General features: G+C 42.0%; 2 protein-coding genes across 3 annotated transcripts in view; both read right to left on the bottom strand.

The window, feature by feature from the left end:
- LOC136621572 (beta-1,3-galactosyltransferase 2-like) overlaps positions 1–3164 on the bottom strand; it is a 56247-nt gene extending 53083 nt beyond the window's left edge. Inside the window, exon 1 of one of the 2 annotated variants that reach the window (XM_066597126.1) lies at positions 3100–3164. The gene's annotated coding sequence lies outside the window, so the exon portion shown is untranslated. The remainder of the gene's footprint in view (positions 1–3099) is intronic. The other variant, XM_066597125.1, reaches the window with a different exon arrangement.
- The window catches only part of LOC136621573 (beta-1,3-galactosyltransferase 2-like), a 61023-nt gene extending 57858 nt beyond the window's left edge, over positions 1–3165 (bottom strand). Inside the window, exon 1 of the mRNA XM_066597129.1 lies at positions 3107–3165. The gene's annotated coding sequence lies outside the window, so the exon portion shown is untranslated. The remainder of the gene's footprint in view (positions 1–3106) is intronic.
- Positions 3166–14902: the final 11737 nt, after the last annotated feature.

Here is a 14902-nt window from a genome sequence, read left to right as displayed (position 1 = left end):
GAGATGAGCAAGCATACTCGTTAAGGCAAATTCCTCAAGCGAGTATCGCCATTTTCGAGTACATGCCTGCTTGCCCGAAAAGATTCGGGGGCCGGCAGGGGTGAGCGGTGAGTTGCGGAAATGAGCCGGTGGAGCGGGGGAGAGAAAGAGAGATCTCCCCCCTGTTCCCTCCCACTCTCTTCCTGATGCCCTCCGCCAGCCCCCCGGATCTTTTCGGGCAAGCAGGCATTCACTCGAAAATGGCGATACTCGCTCGAGGAATTTGCCTTAACGAGTATGCTCGCTCATCTCTACTAAGGACGCTTGAACAAACTTGCTGTTGGGGACTACAAGCGTTCTACAATGGGTAATATGTGATATGTATGCTAGTGTTTGATTTTTCTTAATACTTTCACTAAACATTATTGAACAAGAAAAACAAAACTTACACTATAGAGTCCCCTGTACTGATTAAATACAAACCAGTTGCTCCTACACAAGGACTGGCTGGAAACAACAATAGATGCAGAGGAAAACAGAGTAAGTCCAGCGTCAGGTTAAAACTTTTTTCTCTTAATTGAACAATCCAGACAGACATGAAGGAACAGAGAGCATGTGCCGTCTTACATGTTTCAGGCAAGCATGTTGCCCTTAATCATAGACATCAAGGCACATGTGAGTAACACTTAAATCACTATAGGCAGCCAATGGGGCTCTTGAAATAAAAACACATGATAACACAGGCAAAGTACAATAACAAGGATACGGAATAAAAATAACTAATAGTGCAATAAAATGTTAATAAGGGAGTAATATGTGGAAGGGGTTAATTTCAGGTTAAATGTGTGCTGTTTTGCACGGTAAACTTTCCTTAGCTCTCCTCCAATCTCACACTTACAGGAGAGCAGAGGAGAGAGAAGAAGGGAGATAGGCAGATACAGTGCTGATATACTGGGACAGCTTGTTGCTTTCTTGGCCAGTGCTGTGATTGGCTGTCACTAATGATATCATTGGAGCGTGAAGCATTCCGGTTCCAATGATAGCACCCGAAACACAGACTGTTTGTAACAGACTGTTCATGTGTTTTATCATCTGTGGAGGGAAAGATCTCCCACAGAGAGCAAAACTTAAATTTAGTCCCTCCTACTCAGAGCCTATGCAGTAGAGACGTGAAATTACTGTGGGCAGTCACAAAGTGGTTAATACATAGTACCTGCTCTACCTACACATTGTTGAAGCTGAAAAAAACCTTCATTATTACAGTATTCCCTGGAAGTGCAGTATGTCAGCAGGATAATATTCTGTGCTACAGTACTACATTTTTTTCTGGTATGGTTTAAGGAACATAAAGTGTTCAAAGCTTGCCTCCGAATTCCCCACAACACAATCTAATCAAAAATTGGATGGATGCACTGACAAAAAAACATCTTCCCATCTCTTCTCCCTTCACCTGATTGCCTGCCACATTCTGCAGTCGCTTCTGTGCAGTGCTGCCTCATGTCAGATGCTTACGGGCGCAATCTTGTGTGTTGGATTTTTGCTTTTACTTTCACATCAATTCCATGAAGTATCAGCATAGTATTATAGGAGCAGAATCAGACTCTGCTATCTATGCTGCAGGGGAAAAAACTGCCATTACATTCTGCATTTACCTAAATAAGCTACCAACCATAACTGTACAGTCAGAAGGATGAGCTGTGATTTCCTCTATTATAACTGTGTGACAGGAGATATGTGAATATTATCAGCAACTGGCAAAAGAGTATCTGTGTTACTTTCTGTTATAGGGTCCATGTACAAGCATCACACAGATTCAGAAACTGACCACATAACACTAAGAAAATCTGTGTTGGTTAGAATTGAGATCATATGACCCACCTGAGGTGAAGGACACCAGGAATTTTAAGGTAGAAAGGAATAACAAACCGAGGCAACACTAGCTCACTTACTGGGAGGCTAACTACATAGTGAATGAAAAAAATAAAAACCCCAGAGTGGCTCTTTAAAATGTATATCTCTTTAACTATATAACATGTTTCCTTACAAATTGTGTTTTTCAGATATAAAGATTTTATTCTAGCAAATCTATTGGAAAATCTTACTATGAACTAGCAAATTCCTACTTACATTTACAATGAAAAGTAGATTTGCATTAAAAGAAGCTTTATTTATAAAGCCATGCAAGCCCAAACTAACTGCTCTGTTCTCGAAATGTATTCTTCAACAGAACCCCTTGGCCTCATACATGTCTATAATAATTCTTGAAATCTCAAAAATAATGTTTTTTGTGAACACTAACTAGTAAAGTATTTGGTCCAGTTAATGTATTATATACATTTTTCTAATCCCAGTGGAAACCATGTCTCTGTCAGCTATAATGAGACATTTGTTATTAGCAAGACTAAAAAAGTTACAACAAGGTTAACCCTTCAAGGACTAAAAAAAACCAGAAAGGGGTCCTTAGAGGACCTGCTTCATTCTATTGTAACACCCTAATCGTGTGAGCACAGTAGTAGTGAGTAGGAACATGGCTGTAATATCCGTGGTCCCCTTTAATTATGCTGACCTTTAAATACTGTGAAACAATTCAGGGACGGCTTCAGTTTGGACTGTTTGTTCATAAGCTATTTGAACATTTTTACAGATATCTCAGTGTGGAATATGTAGTTATATAGACCTATATAGTGACATCTAAATTAAGTAATTATTTGTAAAAGTGCCTCCCCTAATAACAGAACTGAGGAACCAAAAATGTACCCAATATTTCTATCAAAAAGGTTGTTATAAAAATGTTTTGTCAGCAGCTTTAAATTAAAAAAAATGGACAATAGCTCACAAGGCATAATTTGTTTAGACAGTCCAATTTTGTATGCCTTATTATAGATTGTTAAGTCAATCCCCACTGTCTGGAGTCACTCTCTATCAGCAAGAGATGCAGTAAGAGGAAAAGAACATTTTCTCGCAATTGTCTATGTGCCCTGCTATTTCATTTCAGAGATTTTGCCCATTGTGAAATAAGTCAACCAACATGTTCAGTAAATAATATAACTTCAATGATAAATTATCTCATAATGTACAATTCTAGAGAGTTCCACCATTCAGCTCTGCATATGAACATACCCCATACCTGTGTCTGATGTGTATTATAGGAGAGCAGGGACCATGTCGCCAGTGGCTCTAGTAGCCTGCAGGTGAATACTACTACAATAGAGCTGCTTGTGTTAACATTCCCTGTCAAACCACACCTTCCCCATTAATTACTACAGTCTAAAGAAGAATATTAAAAAACATATAATGCTACCTTCTTTAACCTCTTAGCGACCTAGTGTCTGGAATTTAATCCCCATTGCTGCAAAAACACGCTTGCCCTGAGGATTAAATGATGCAGTATACTGCCCTTGATATGCCAGCCCAGGTTGCCCTGATCTCACCCGCAACCCCTGTCCCTGCCTACATGCCTCCACTGCTGGCTAACCCCAGGTGGGCAACTGGGTGGCAGTCCCTACTCTTGCTAGGGACCGAGAAGGGATGCTGGCGTACCTGATGGATAGGGCAGAATAACGACAGTAAAAGCAGATGTATTAAACCAACAAGAAAATGCAAAGCAGACCTGAAGCAGATGGAATAACCTGGCAGAAATAGCAAACAAGCTGACAAGAGCAGGAGACCGACAGAGGCAGGCTAGCTAGCTCACTGAGGGAAACCAATAACTGGCAGTGATTGCAAGTCACTGCCACACTTATAAACAAAAGCCTTCGCTAAGGGGCGGAGAGAGGGAGAAGCCAACTCCCAACAGACAATATAAAAAGGAAGCTAGTGCACGGCAGCTGCACTCACCGGTGCGCTCGCCAGGCACCCGGGCCCCTGGCAGCCAGACCACAAGCCGGGGGGACGCGCCCTGACTGTGGGACCCAGCACCCCGTCGCCCCAGTGTCACCGCCGCATGGTAACATTAAAGCTGTGGAGGCTGTGTAAGTGACAGCTCCCTGCTGTTGGCTGCCGGAGGTAGCCAAGAGCCTGGAGCTGTCATGGGAGGCTGCGGTGAGCAACCCTCGGTCATGTGATCGCATAAAATTAAATAAAAAGTGAAATAAGGTTAATCCCATAGTGACCAAGCCTGTTTGTGCCTTAATGACCAGGTCACATGTTGGAAATCTGCCGTTTCACTTTAACATAGAATAACTCTGTAAAGGTTTTGCATATCCAAGTGATTCTGACATTGTTTTTTCGTCACATATTGTACTTCATTTAGGTGGTAAAAATAGACAGATTTTGTGGAGATTTAGTGCCAAAATTGAGTATATTGGGGGGAAAAAATCATTTTTCACATTTTCAAATGCAATATGACAAATATGTGCAAACATACTGAACAAATTTTGATGAGCTATATATTTCCATCTGTTTACTTTATTCTGGAAGCACATTGGAAAAATTCGTTGAGCGGTCCACAGTCACATGATAAAAAGGTAGTGCTCTACCAAAGGCCGGTGTCATATGATCCGATAGAGATTGCAAAATTCACATGCGTTTGATCCGCAGTAATATGTGGTTCAATCAAATGCATTAGATTACAGAATTCCACTCACATTAGCAGGTCGGAATTACAAAATCCACTTGCAGGAAACAGAATACAGTGTGTTCTATTTTACAGCATATATCCACAACATAGAGCCCATTGTGCTCCATTGTCGGGAATATACCTGCAGCCCATATGCAATTACATCGTGTACATGATGCGGGTACCCGAATCATCGCTAAGTGGCGGTGCAGGAAATATAAACTAAAAAAGATGTACTGCGCATGACTGCCTGCGTAAGTACACAGTTATGCGCCGTACATAATTTGGCCATATGCAGGGCCACGGCCAGGCTCACAGCTAGGATCCACTGCGGCCCTCCATAAGCAGATTCCACCTGCGACCTTGTGAGCCCGGCATTATTCAGATCACTATATGTAATGCCTATGCAATTTACAAGAAGCCCCTGAGAACGCTTGCCTTCCTGCAGTTCCAGAAGCAGCTTGTTGAGCACCTTCTGTTTGAGATCGCCCAAATAATACCCCCCAAAAAGTGTTGGGTTTGTAGCAAGCATGGGAGGAGGAGGCCTCGGTTATTACCCCTGTTTTCAGACATACCACACAGTTTTACATTAGTGCTTTTATCTAAAATTTAGAGAATGCCAAAAAGAGGGGAGGGTGGGATTATTTTTAGGGAATTAATTGTTTTTCTGCAGAAGTGAGCAATTGCGCCTGGAATTTATTCAGATGTGCCCATGAAATCCTATGGGTGTTCCCTCAATTATAGGCCTATCTATGTGTCCATCAAGCAGATTGGGTCTACAATGTGTATGTTTCTGAACACAGGACAAACAGGGGTATCCATTTTGGGGTGCAAGTCTTCATTCATATGTGTGCTGTACAAAAACCAGTTTTCAAAATGACACAATTGCCAAAAAAAAGGAAATCGTAATTTTTCCCTTCTTGTTTGCATAGATTCATTCAAAAACTATAGGGTCAAAATATGCAGTACACCCTTAGGCCTCAGTCACACGGGCGCATCAGCACCCATACACCGGCGCCAATGCGCCCATGTGACTGCAGGAAGGAGACGGACGTACCTAAAGACGGCCGTCTCTCTGCAGCGCCAGAGGAAAGAAACATGACCGGCAATGAAGCCGGTCACATGTTCTTTCCTCCGGTGCTGCAGAGAGACGGCCGTCTTCAGGTATGTACGTCTGCTGGTGTCAGTCACACGGGCGCATCGGCGCTGGTGTACGGGTGCCGATGCGCCCGTGTGACTGAGGCCTTAGATGAATTCATTAAGGGGTCTAGTTTTCAAAATGAGGTCATTTATGGGGATTCTCTATCCTTTTTGCTGCTCAAGGACTCTACAAGTGTGCAATGGGGCCTAAAACACCTCCAAGCAAAATTTCTGTTCTAAAAGCCACTGGCTACTCCTTTAGGTTTGGGCCCCGTTGTGCATACGGTCATAAAATTAGGGCCACAATGGGTGTGTTTCTGAACACAGGAGAAACAGGGGTAACCATTTTGGAGTGCAAATCCTCATTTTCATGTACACTATAGTAAAAAAAAACTGTCTTAAAAGTAACATATTTGCAAAAATATGACATTTGTTTTTTTCTCCTCTAAATTGCATTAACTCTTGAAAAGAAACTGTGGGGTCAAAATACTCATGACACCCCTCAATGAATACATTAAGATGTGTATTTTTTAAATGGGGTCCTTTGTAGGAGTATCTATCATTCTCATATCTATGAGCCTTTGTAATCTTGGCTTAGGGTAGCAAAACAAAGTGTTCCTCAAAATGTTTAATGTTAAATTTGTACGTCTCTTAAATGGTTAAAAAATACAAACGTTTTTAAAATATGCATCCATAATAAAGTAAACAGATGGAAATATGTATCTTGATTATTACCATACCTAAACTAAAGAAGAATAATACCTCCCCGGCTAACTTCTGTCCCATCTCCCTGCTGAACACAGATGTTAAGATATACACAAAATCCCAAGTGTTTGCCATCCTCCCTACATTAATGGCAGTGGACCAGGTGTGGTTTGCTCCACAGAGAAAGACCCCTAACGGCACCCACAGGTTCCTGGACCTGGTTGGAATTTCCGAGAGAGGCTATTTCCTGCTCTTCTTCTGGTGTTGAATGCTGAAAAAGCCTTTGACCGGATACACTGGGCATACCTGAGGGCAAACCTAAAAAAAATTGGCTTCTCTGGGCCCGTAAAATCGACAATCCTTTCTCTGTATTTGGCACCATCTGCTAGAGTCTTTTCCTCAGGTTGTGTCTCCCCACCATTTGCTCGCTTTAACGGCACTAGACAAGGTTACCCCCTATGGCCCTTAATATTTGCGTTCCTTATTGAAGCACTAGCAGAACAAATCAGATGAAAAAAGTCCATACAGGGGATTAAAATAGCTTCTCAGGAACATAAGGTAGGTCTCTATGCAGATGACATGATACTGGAAGTCAGGTTAGGAAGAATAGCAGCAGTCAAGATGATGATTCTGCTGTGCATCCTGTATGTCTTTAGAACAGTAGTGATCCCCGATCCCAACACCTTCATGACTAAACTCCAAGCCATAATCAATAAATTCATCTGGGGGGAGCCAATGCCAGAATAAAATTATCTTTCCTATGAAAACTACATGAACTGGGAGGTATGGATAACAATGATCTCGCTTGGAAACTATACTATCCATTTATCTTTACCAGTAGATCTCTATTTCAGGGACTACTGTCCATTCTATTACATTGACATCAATACTATATTGACATCAATACATGTTAGGGCATAACCTGTTTACCTATATAGGCTAAATTGCTTTATAGGAGTGGAGGTAGTCTATCCAGTTAATTAACCTAGAGGGGGAATAAGTATCAGACTGTAAGATACTACACCAGTACTGAATCATGATTGTCACAGAAAGGGTTTAGAGTGTCCCTCTTAAAACTTAGCTTTTATTAATAAAAATGTATATAAAAAGGATTTTTTTGTGAATCCTAAAACAGACAGATACAGACAACAAAAATTAGTATAACGTGACTGGCGTTATCTCCCGAAAAAATGTAAGCCAAAGTCAGGTATCTGGGGAGACGTTTTTAGGTAAAAAAAACTCCCTTAGCGGATAAGTGAATCCTGTTACCCAGTACCTAAAAGGTAGTTATTGGCTGGGGATATTTCAAGGGTCAATTTTGAAAAATCAAGTTCCTGACTTGTAAATAGTTATATCAGATAGCGTACTGTTCAAGAAGACGGTTTGTGCTTAAATGAACAGTGCACGGTTATATCTTATAGAAGTCGCTGTCTGATAAAACACCTATCTTGGACACACATCAACGCATAGAGAACATGAATGTCCCAAATCAGGATGTATGTACCAAGAGAAAAAGAATGATGGATATAACCTGGTCAATGCCACATAAGTCCCTATGTTTCTAGGCAACAAGAAGGGAAATTGAAAAAGACCCAACCAAATTTGATCAGGTACTAAATTTCCAAAGTACAGAGGTTCTACGCGTTTCCACTACATATCACGTAGTTTCATCAGGAACCAAAACAAACAGGTACAAATAATCAAATTGAAAAATTGGTGTGGTAGACTCCCAAAATGTAGAGAGTACCACCTAGATGAGGAGGTAGTCGATCCTATAACCAGGTCTAGCAAGTTCAAATAGCCCAGTAATCCCCCCCAAGACAATGCAGGAACGAAAATAAAAAACAGCAGCAACACCAGCCTCTGTGGTAGTACTGAATCATGACAGTCAATATCCCATAAAATTTCCAAGGCTCGAATTTAGATACTGGAGACCCCCCAATCTCCCATTTTTATTTATTTTTTTGTGGGAGGTTCTTACAGGAAAAATCAGTTTCGGATATAACGTAAACTGAAATCATCATTTGAACTCTGTATGAACCACCTTTTCGTAATATTGTGCGAAGGAAGAGCACACATGTCTTGTCTGTTTGTGTACGTTTTGTCTTTACCAATTGTGTAGTTTTCTAAGCCCAACGTTTTTAATGCATATCAATAAAGATTATTTTAGGGTTCTTCTGTGACTAAGGCTTTATAAAGTAGTTCCCTCTGCCCCTGTGATTTGTCTGTCTGTCTGGATAATCTGATGAATAATGTGAATATGGTAATAATTGGGAGCAAGGGTGGTAGGTAGATGGTTTTTGTTGAGAAGGATGGATGATAAGGTGAGGTCATATGCGTAATGAGATGCATTAGGTGACTGGATGCTTAGGTAGATTTTTGGGGGGTTGAGATAAGGTGGGATTGGATGGTAAGATGAAGTGAGTTGGCTGTTCATGTGTCTTCTAAGGGGCTAAACGTAATGTTTAAATTACTGTACATAACAGTAGAATTGAATATGGCAGCTTGGGACATAGATGTGCTTCCCATTCAGTGTTCAAATGCACTTTGAAAACTGTGCAGTTGTATAAAATCCCTCAGCAATGTCCAGCTACTGTTGTGCAACTGAGTATCAAAGATGGCCTCAGTCTCTGCTAGATGACATCACTGGTAGACAGGATAAGTCCCGCAATAGTTGATGCCTCCAGCAGTAATTGAAAATGTAGGGACCAAAAAAAATTTCCAGTCACCAGTAGTCAGAAAAAGTAAATTAAAAAAATGAATCATACTGCATAATTTATAGGCATTCCTGGCCATTTAAGCCTCTCCACCCCCACACCTTGTCTTTGACATAGGTACATTGGACTTTTAAAACTAATTGCAACTACTATTTATCTATATGTTGTTTGTGGCTTTGTCACTACTAGTGCAAAAAGCTGGCCACGTGACAAAAGCTGGAATTCATTGTAGTACAAACTCTATCAGTGTAGGCATAGGCAAATGTGGCAATAATGGTACTATTAAAGGGGTTGTCTCGCGCCGAAACGTTTTTTTTTTTTTGCATAGGCCCTCCGTTCAGCGCAGGACAAACCCAAGGGATGTGTTGAAATAAAAAAAAAACATTTTACTTACCCGAATCCCTTCTCTGCAACTTCTTCCTTCTTTTCCTCCAAGATGGGCGCCGAGATCTTCACCCACGATGCACCGCGGGTCTTCTCCCATGGTGCACCGTGGGCTCTGTGTGGTCCAATGCCGATTCCAGCCTCCTGATTGGCTGGAATCGGCACACGTGACGGGGCGGAGCTACGCAATGATGCGTAGAAGGGGGCGGAGCCAGAACGCTGCTCGTGCCCGGACCGACCGGAAGGGAGAAGACCCTTCTGCGCAAGCGCGTCTAATCGGCGATTAGACACCGAAATTAGACGGAGCCATGGAGACGGGGACGCCAGCAACGAAGTGGGTAAGTGAATAACTTCTGTATGGCTCATATTTAATGCACGATGTACATTACAAAGTGCATTAATTTGGCCATACAGAAGTGTATAACCCCACTTGCTGCCACGAGACAACCCCTTTAACTCTATCAGGGTCACATGAAGGTATTGGAAAAAAGGTGGTATTTACATTAATAAAAATCTTGTCAGGATCACATGGCAGCACTGGGAAAAAAGGGCAGTATTTGTTTTTACTTTAGGGTGACAATAAGGTGTCCTGCGGGAGAAATACACGGGGACATATTGCTGTTCTGGAAGATTAGTCCAGGGTGTAGATTTTCAAGCAACTATGTATATGGACAGGGAATCTCTTTATCTTAAGGTCCAAGCAAGTATGGATTATCTGAGTAGATTGGTGGCCCACTTGTGCAATTTTGTGAGGGGCCTTTAATTGAGCTATGCCATTATACTTGTTTTGAACGTAATAGTGAAACTACGATCAGTAACCTGGAATGCTCCCAATGGTCCAGATATTGTTGACCTGTTTATTTGGAATAAGCTAATAAGAATCCTTTACAAATCGATATTTAATGCAGTCTCTTCGATATAGGATGGGTGATATGTGCTAGAAGCGGGCTTGTCACAGTATGAACCCCTGTGTGTCTCACTATCTCTGACCTGCCATCCATCACACAAATGGTGGTCGCAACTTTGGGAATGTCCTAGAAACATCCCAGAAGTTGACATTTGTATGTCTGTTATCTGTCCTAGTTAACCTCGAATGGGATAGTCATCTCTGTTTAATTAATCTTATTGATTATTGGGGACACCAATTATATGTTTGTCAGTCTTAGACCCAGAGTTTTAATTGAATATTAATAAAAGTAAATTTTTAGGGTTGTCTATTCAGTGAAGGATATATATGGACAGGTGGCAGAAGACAGAAAAATTGTCAGGGTGCCACCATAGGTTAGAAAACAAGGTACAAAAGTGGCATTTGAAGGCCAGCAGTGTCACCATAGGATAAACCCATAGTTTCCTCTTGGTCTTCAGAAGTCCTCCAACATCTCACATTGCTCACCAAATCATTGACAGATGAGCCATGTCAATAAAATTTGGTCCACAGGCTTGCCAAAAATAGCACAAAACAAATCAGAGAAATCAAACAAAGCTCTCTATGTTGTAAAAGACAATGGCATTTGTGTGGGTTGAGAGAAAAGTGAGAAAGCCAGGCCTCCTACCATTTTTTGCATATGAGAAACACTGATGACATAAAGAAGTCAAAAACAGACGCATGCAATGCATACAGACACCACACAGACACTCACATGGATTAAAATGGTCCATGCTTTGAGGAGAGAAAATAGAAATACTTGCCTGAATAAGCCCTTATGCATGCGGGCATGTCGAGGTTGGTTGTGCGCCACAGGGTCACGATAACATGGCGGTGACAGACGGAGATCGAGCTAGCAGTTTTGTATTGCTTCATACTCATCATTGTACTCAGTATTACCAAAGGCATGTCAGCCTGGTGGTCTATTGCACCATAAGTGCCAGAGTATGTCACTACATTTTTAGAAGCTCCGTATCACTGTGGACTTATACACAACGTAGGTACGAATCAACATCTAACACATTTTTGTCTCACATCTCTTGGAGCATAGCGCTACTATTCTGAAGTGCCCTGTTCCCCCATCATATGAACATCATATAACTCTCATCACTTACTACATTGTTAACCCAATAACATCCCTGTAAAAACTCTGCATCACAATCCCCATAAAAATTCAGTCTCATAGTAACATAGTATGCAAGGCCGAATGAAGACAATGTCCATCTAATTCAGCCTGTTTATCCTCCTATGTTGTTGATCCAGAGGAAGGCAAAAACCCCAAGAGGCAGGAGCTAATTAGCCCGTTTGGGAGAAAATTCCTTCCTGACTCCCAAATGGCAATCAGACTAATCCCTGGATCTACCTCTAACAGTTCCTACCTGCCTGTATACCCGGATTAACAATTAACCTAAGATTTATATCCTGTAATATCCTTCCCCTTTAGAAAGACATCAAGTCCCCTTTTAAACTCCTCTATGGATTTTGCCATCACCACATCCTCAGTCAGAGAGTTCCACAGTCTTACTGCTCTTAGGTTTAAGTCACACGGGCGTTTTTTCCCACGATTTGTGTATCGCATGACGGATGCGCATCCGCAAATCGCGTGACCGGGGCCGAAAAATCACCCGAAAATACTGCTCCTAGCCGCGTTTCAATAGAAATGGGCCGGAGCTGTCCAGCGCATTGAATTCAATGGAGCCGGCAATACAGCCGGCTCCATTGAAAGCAATGGGCTGCCGGCGAGCGCGGGATGAATTGTCGGGAAGGGCTTAAATATATAAGCCCTTCCCTGCAATTCATCCAGAAATGTGTAAAAATAAAAAAAATATATATACTCACCTGGTCCCGGCAGACGGAGTTCAGCCCGGCCGGCGGCAGTTCTCCTGAACTGCTCTCTGTAGTATTCAGCAGCCGGGGATTTAAAATCCCCACCTGCTGAATGAGCTGCCTCTGATTGGTCACAGCCTGACACAGCCTTGGCTCAGCTCAGGGACCAACCAAGGGCAGCTCTCACTCCCACCCATTTATGAATTCATGAATGGGTGTAAGTGAGAGCTGCCTCTGATTGGTCAGGCTGTGACCAATCAGAGGCAGCTCATTCAGCAGGCGGGGATTTTAAATCCCCGGCTGCTGAATACTACAGAGAGCAGTTCAGGAGAACTGCCGCCGGCCGCGGGTGAACTCCGTCTTCCGGGACCAGGTGAGTATATACTGTATATTTTTTTTATTTTTACCCATTTCTGGATGAATTGCAGGGAAGGGCTTATATATTTAAGCCCTTCCCGACAATTCATCCCGCGCTCGCCGGCAGCCCATTGCTTTCAATGGAGTCGGCTGTATTGCCTGCTCCATTGAATTCAATGGGCAAACATTGTTCTTCTCTGCCACAGCTGTTACAGCTGTGGCAGAGAAGAATGATTTGTCTAGTATATGCTCTCAACTGGGTTGGCGCTGGTGCCGCCGGCCCCATTGAGCGCATATAGAGAAGAGAACAGAAATCGCAGATCGCAGATAGGTGCGATCTGCGATTTCTGTTCTATAATTTATCGGACTAGCGCATAAAAAGCGCTCATGTGTCCGATACCATTGCAAACCAATGGTTTTATAAAATCGCCGGACGCATGCGCATGCGCAAATCGCGCGAAAAAACGCCCGTCTGACTAAGGCCTTACAGTAAAGAACCCTTTTCTGTGTTGGCGATGAGACCTGCTTTTATCTAGACGTAGCGGATGCCCTCTTGTTACAGTCGCAGTCCTGGGTAGAAACAAATCATGGGAGAAATCTTTGTATCGTCCCCTCATGTATTTATACATAGTTATTTGATCGCCTCTTAGCCGTCTTTTTCCCAGGGTAAATAATCCCAATTTTGAAAGCCTCTTTGGGTATACCAGTCCCCCTTTTCCATGTATTAGTTTAGTTGCCCTTCTTTGAACCCCCTCAAGCACTGTAACATCTTTCCTGAGCACTGTTGACCAGAACTATATGCAGTATTCCATGTGGGGCCTAACAAGTGGTTTATATAGCTGGAGAATAATGTTCTCCTCCCTCGCCCCTATACCTCTTATAATGCACCCCAAGACTTTAGTAGCTTTTGCAGCAGCTGACTGGCTTTGGTTACTCCAGTTTAATCTACAATCCACTAGTACCCCCCATGTATTTTTCCATATAACTTTTCACTAGCAGTACCCCATTAAGTATATATTGGTGACATCCATTTCTCAAACCCATGTGCATAACCTTACATTTATCAACATTGAACTTCATTTGCCATTTTCTGCCAAAGGCCCCAGCTTATCTAGGTCAGTTTGTAGCCGTACATTGTCCTCCGTTGCATTGATTATATTGTATAATTTTGTATCATCTGCAAATATTGATATTTTACTGTGCAGCCCCTCTATCAGGTCGTTGATAAATATATTGAACAGAATGGGGCCCAATACTGAACCCTGTGGCACCTCACTAGCAACAGTGGCCCAATCAGAGTATGGACCGTTTATTACCACCCCGTTTTCTATCTCTGAGCCAATTCTTTACCCATACACACACCTTTTCACCCAATCCGAGCTGTCTCGTTTTATATATCAGCCTATTATGCGGCACGGTGTCAAATGCTTTAGAGAAGTCCAGACATACGAGATTAATAGACTCGTCCAGGTCCAGACTAGAGCTTACTTCATCGTAGAAGCTGATCAGATTGGTCTGACATGATCGACCCTTCATGAATGCATGCTGGTGAGGAGTTATTCCATTGTTCTCCTTGAAGCATTCTTCGATGGAGTCTCTCAGAAACCCCTCGAATATGTTTCCAGTTACTGAAGTGAAACTTAGCGACCTGTAGTTGCCAAGCTCACTTTTGGACCCCTTTTTGTAAATTGGAACCACGTTGGCAATGCGCCAATCCAATGGTAAAACCCCGGTCTTAATAGTATCCATAAATATTAGATATAGCGGCCTAGCTATCACATCACTTAGTTCCTTAAGAACCCTTGGGTGTATTCCATCTGGGCCTGGCGATTTATCGATTTTAATCTTCTTTAACGAGTACCGCACTTCCTCCTGCGTTGGTTATGAGATATTTTATGAGGGGTTCATTTTTTTCCCCATCATCTCATGTAGCATTTCCTTTTTGTTCGTGAATATGCTTGAAAAAAAACTATTTAATAGGTTTGCCTTTCCTCCATCATCTTCAATGATTTCTCCTACATTATTTGTTAAAGGGCCAGTGCTCTCAGTGCAAATCCTTTTGCAGTTAATATAGTTAAAAATAGTTTTGGGTTGTTTTTGCTCTCTTTTGCAATCAGTCTATCAGCCTCTTCCTTAGCAATTTTGATCTTATCTTTGCATATTTTGTTTTTTCCCTGTACAATTTTAGCACTTCTTTGCTGCCTTCTTGCTTTAGTAGTTTGAATGCTTTTTTTTCATTTATTGCCTTTCTTACCGTTTTGTCAAGCCACAATGGTTTCCTTTTACTTGAAGTTCTTTTATTTTTAAAGG

This window comes from Eleutherodactylus coqui, chromosome 3 (assembly GCF_035609145.1).
Source record: "Eleutherodactylus coqui strain aEleCoq1 chromosome 3, aEleCoq1.hap1, whole genome shotgun sequence".
NCBI lineage: Eukaryota > Metazoa > Chordata > Amphibia > Anura > Eleutherodactylidae > Eleutherodactylus > Eleutherodactylus coqui.
This window is presented reverse-complemented; position numbering and strand designations above follow the sequence as displayed.